Source organism: Oryza brachyantha, chromosome 1 (genome assembly GCF_000231095.2).
Source record: "Oryza brachyantha chromosome 1, ObraRS2, whole genome shotgun sequence".
NCBI lineage: Eukaryota > Viridiplantae > Streptophyta > Magnoliopsida > Poales > Poaceae > Oryza > Oryza brachyantha.
Genome location: NC_023163.2, coordinates 28,639,900 through 28,645,899, shown reverse-complemented (window position 1 = coordinate 28,645,899; position 6,000 = coordinate 28,639,900).

Below are 6,000 nucleotides of genomic sequence, written 5' to 3'. Positions count from 1 at the left end.
TTGATGCGTTTGGTTCGTGGGCAAAACTGTATATGGTGGCCCAGAAAGGAAATATTCCACGAAGATGCTGGATGGATGTATCCGGCCAAATTGACCGGATGAGCTCATCCACCCTCACTAACAGTGATCATTAGTGATTTTTTTAGTGATAATTAATTTGTTTTGTCATTAATCAGTAATTATCAAGTTTAAATTAGTATTAATTAATGATGATAGATATATTTTATTAATAATTTATACTAATTACGATAAGATCTATGATAATTAATTTATATTATTATTTATTAGTAATTCAATAGGTCCATCACATCGATCATTATCCAACCAACCAAACAAAAAATTAGATCATCCCATCCATCCAACCAAATATAATCACCATATCGCTAAAAATATAGATGATCATATCCCATCCCATCTCAACCACCAACCAAACGCTCCGAAGTTACTCCCTTCTCTACGTCGCCAGCTGAGGCTGGCCAGCATAATGTACTTGTTGTTAGGCAGAGAAGCCCTGCACGAAAGTCTTGGGAGTTACAGTGTGTCTATATATTTTTCAGTGTATTAAATGTCATATATACACCCATGTCTTCTTGTCTGTTTATGCTTATAAATAGAAGTATGAATTCAATCTTTAATTTAGATTTAATTTAAATTAACCTTAAATTTTAGATTGATAAGAACACGTATATAAAAGTTTTTATTTATAAATTATCTCTCGTTTCCTAATATATTATTTAATTTTTTCTCACAAAAAACCGAACAATGCCATGTAAATTTTTACCGTCCTGTCTTAAACGAATGCATGTACGGAGAGGAAGAGAGCAGTAATTATTAGATGCCGAATTGGACCCTGCTCGGCTGCTCCCGTTGCGTCCTCTCTCCGGTTAAGAAACTTTATTAAGATGTCATATACTGTGCGTGCATGATAGAGCCCTGCCATACATGCAGCATGCATCGCTGGATCAGTCAGCTGGTGGTGCGTTAAGCATAGCTCGCTAGGCGCGGTCGATCGACGATCAGTACGTGGGGGGCTCTGATTTATGGTGCCACAGTAAAACTTGAAGTTGCACTGACACGCATGCACATGGAATTGCACTGATCATATTCATAGCCATGCAATATTGCTGCCAGATGCTTTCATTCACTCTTCAAATTAATTCAAGCAAGCACCAAACAAATGCACTACATGGCTTCGATATCATTCATTTATACGGGTACTGGATTACTGAAGCTTCAAAAATCTAGGTGTAGTAGTAGTAGTACCACACGTAATTTATTTCTGGTTACCCTCCTTAATTATGTTGTGACGACTCTTCTAACGAATTAAAATTGCACGCGTCCGCTATACGGACGACAAAATACTTGGACGATATATCAGTTTATTACGTTCAGGCCCAACTACCGAAGTAACCAAACTACGAACGTATATACTAATTAACAAGATATTGTATGTGTCTCCGTTGCTCGCAGTTCGTAGTACTCCAAAGGACAAAATCGTGCGTGTAGTATTAACTAGATGATAACTCGCTTATTGTTATAGGATGACTATGTACAGATAACCGGTTTTTAAAGATGTCTAAGGTAAAGAAAATGAAGGGAATAATAAACAACTTAAACTCTCCACAATAACATGACCATGGAGATCAACAGCCCCATCATTTCCTTGGTTATGCTTATAAGCCAATATTTATTTTTTTTAAATTTAAATTTGGAGTATATTTTGAGGGTTTTTATCGTATTTTATTTTCTGACATTTGCTTTTATATCGCTAAAAACATGGATATAAAATTTTTATTTATAAAATATTTTCAGTTGTAAATGTGTCGTTTAGTTATTTCTTTATAAGTCAAACAATCAACCCAATAGTCTTAGATATAAAATTAAAGTTACATAAATGCACCATAATTTCAACGGTCAAGATTTTAAGGGTGATCTATCCCAATACACCCTGATCTTTTGGTTTCAACTACTCTCCCCGGTTAGCATAAGATTTGGTCAATCTTCTGAAATTTGAACAAACTCTTTTGTTAAAATAAATTTATAAAACCTAATATGATTATGATATCTATTATATATATATATATATATATATATATATAAAGTTATATGAAAAAAGTCACCACGTTCACTCTCATGGAATAGAGAATCCCACATTAATCAGAAAACAAGAAAAGAAAACCATTTAGAAATATAATTTCAGAACTAAAAATAAAAAGAGTCCACGTGTAAATACAATTTAGAAAAATTCAAACTTTGCATTAAAAATTTTAAAATAATTGATATTCAGAGAAGAGTCCATCTATAAATACAATTTAGAAACACATAAAATTTGGATTAAAAAGAATCCGATTGAAAATACAATTTCGGAATTAAAAAGAAAGAAGAAGAATAATAAAAAAGAGTCGTGTATAAATATTGTTTACAAAAATCCAAATTTAAAGTATTAATATATTTATAAATTCTATTTTGGTGAACGTACCTTTTCTCATAAGATCATTTATTTATATTTCAAATTTAAAATCCAATTTCCAGATACTTCTAAATTGTATCTCTATATCAACTCTTTATCTTAGTATTGTTTTTTTAATGGAAGTTTCGATGTTCCATAATTGCATTTCTAGATGGACTGTTAACTCACTGTTAATTATTTTTTAATTTTTAATCCGATTTTTTCCTAAAGTTATTTATACATGTACTCTTTTTTCACTGTTCTTTGTTTTTAATTCGGAATTTTTATTTCTAATTGTATTCTAATTTTATCTTTGTTTAATGTGGGATTTTCTAACCCTGAGAGCAAGTGTGGTGGCTCATTTTGTTATTGCTTTATTAATACAATAGATTTGTATTGATATAAGTGAAATGAATTTAAAAATAGTCTTTGGGGAAGGTGGATGTACCACTATGCTCTCTCTGGCGTACAAAATAACTTCTGGATACAACTCAACATCCCTATGTGTTGAAATTGGTTTTTCTAGGACGGGCGGATATATAATAGCAAATTATTATATTTGCAATGTAATTCTGCTACAATATTGTTTCTAAAAGTTTTAAAAATTTGTTTTAAACATCAAATATTTTTTTACTAGAGATTATACTTTAAAATTAGCTTCGAGAACATAGCTAGTACTACGTAGTACTAACTAGTAACGTTGGCTATGGTTCCGCCGACGGTATAGTATTTATATCACCCGTAATCGATCGACAATATAGTACTGTACGTATCCATGGCGTACCAGACTCTACAAGTACCGCCACTCCGCCAGGAAGATCGGTAACTACTATCTCACATTGTTACGTACACGGACCAACCATACAGTAGTATTATTCAGGGCCACTTTGAATCACAAGAATAAAAAAACAGAAAAATAGAAAAAATATAGCGTTCTGATAAAAATGTAACAATAAAACAGATGATATTATAAACACAGAAAAAACGTAGAAATGACCGTTTGATTAGACTACAGGAAAAACACATGTATTTGAGGAGAGATAAAGACCCAAATGATTTTTTTCATGAGGTTCTACTTCTTATTAAATTTCCTTCAAAACTTGTATGAGAAGAGATATTCCATAGAAATTTTATAGGGTTCATTTCTTTGATTCAAAGGGATTTGTAGAAAAATTCCTATAGAAACAAAACCCGCTAAAATTTATATAAATTTCTTATGATCAAAGGGCCCTCACATTTCCTTCAACTTCGAAGCAAACAACGATCGACACGTGCATATAGTTGTACTACTTCCGCTATATACTCCTTGTATGCTGAAGTACCCAAGCCTACCCGTGTACATGTAAATACAGCTGCTGCTTCATATGTTTTAATCCACTTTGAAGCAATCTATGCGACGTGTAAAGTACATCTAGTTCGTTTGCCTGTTTCCTCGATGAATTTATTTTTACGAACATGTAAGCAGCTCTAACAATACGTTATACATTAGTACATCACAAAACGTGGCACTTAGACCCTGTTTGGATTCAAAAAAGTTCTAGGACTTATAAAAAAGTCTCTCTTCTTCTAAACAGGAGGAACTTTTTTATGACCTTTTTATGTAGCTCTTCAAAAATTAGTAGTCCCTAGGAAGGGGCTTTTAGGGACCTTTTCTCGCTCTTTTCACCCGTTGCCCCTCTTCTCTCCCCTCTGCCGTCGCTCGCCCGTCGGCCCACCGGCGCCCGCCCCCTCTCTGCCCCCCCGCGACGACGTCCGCCGCCACTGAGGCTGTCCCCGCCCGTCGGCGCCGAGCTGGATCCCGGCCGCCTAGCCGCCGACGCAATTTGACGTTGCCTCCACCGACGTGATTTGCCTTCTCCGCCGCTGCCGACGCGCGTCGCCGCCGAGGCCGTCTCCGCCCACCGGCGCCGAGCGAGATCCCGACTGCCTGGCGCCGACGCGATTTGCCGTCGCCTCCACCGACGCGATTTGTCGCCTCCGCCGCCGGCGCCGAGCGGGATCCTGACCGCCTGTCCGCCGACATGATTTGTCGTCGCCTCCACCGACGTGATTTGTCGCCGCCGCCGACGCGCATCGCCGCCGAGGCCGTCCCCGCCCGCTAGCGCCGAGCGGGATCCCGACCGCCTAGCCGCCGACGTGATTTGTAGTCGCCTCCACCGACGTGATTTGTCGCCGCCGCCGAGGCCGTCCCCGCCCACCGGTGGATCTGGCGGCGCCGGTGGACAGGGAGCCGGTGGGGAGGGGTGGCAAGGGTAGGATCTCAGAGGTAAAATAGTACTTGTACCCTATAATAAGTCTTTTTTAGTTTCTCTTCCCAAACATAAGAGACTGCAAAAAAAGTCATAAGAACTATTAGAAAAAAGTCATCCAAACAGACCCTTAGAGGTCGATCGTTTCCACTGTATAATTTCCAGGGTTGGTCCATCCTCCTCGTACTTTATACGCACGGTAAACTCAGTACCCACAAGTGAAGGTGTGAAACGCGATCGACCAACGTACTTACGTACAGTCGCCGGCCAAGGGCCAATGCCTACTTGGGTGTGTACTGTGTCTGCGCGCATCCAGAATCGTACAAACGGCCGGGGTCGCGGGCAGCATGCAGCAGCAAGCAGCAAGCTATCGGGCGCATGCATGCCGCGGCGCCGAACAGGCTGGGCCGCGGCAGCTGCGCGCTGCCGCGAATGAATGCCAAGTCGTCCGCATTAGCCAGCGGCTTCCGGCTTTCGCAGGTAGGGTGGGCTCTCCCAGGAGTTCGTGACCCTGACACGGTCAGTGCACTGCGCGCGCAGCTAGCCCACCCGCCGGAGCCCGGCGCCGCAAGCCTTTTTTCCAGCTCCAGCTGCGGCGTTTTTGTCCGAGCAGAGCGCGCTTCCTGCGAGCGGAGTACTACGCCCATTAATGCTGACACGGTCATGAAAGTGTTCACGGGGTGGCGCGGTCGCGCGCATCGCATCATTCGTCCGGGCGTCCGCGGTCGCGCATGGGGAAAACGCCAGGGCGATCGAGCGCGACGCCCGGCCCGTGCACGGCCTCGACCCCCGTCATGCCCGTGCCGCTGTGGTGTGCGGGCGGCTGCGCGCGCGCGCGCTCGTTCGTGTGAATATATGTGATGCGCGTGTAGGGAGGATTCGGGCGGTTTGGATTTTGCTTCATTTATTCGGATCGCACTAATTCCTATTCGGCCTAGCTTGTGACTTGTGTGAGTCGTTTGACGTTTGGCAGGCCGTCCGATCAAACACGCGTCCAAACCATCATGAATGGGCTGCGGCATTCTGCATTCGCCATCGCCATCTTGTGCCCCTTTGCGAATTGCGATCGATCCACGAGTAGCTTTCCGTTGCTTTTTTTGTTGTTTTTTGGGAGTGGGCGTGGGGGTTGGTCTCATCGCCATCGCCATGGCAAGTGCTTCAGAGTTCAGGGTACCCCGTAGACAGCGTAGAGTAGTACAGTCCACTACGCACAGTCCAGATCCAAGTGAAGGCTGTGAAGCGTATAAATCAGCTACTCCGTACTACAATATTTTAGTTAGCCCTGACAAAGTCAATACCCAG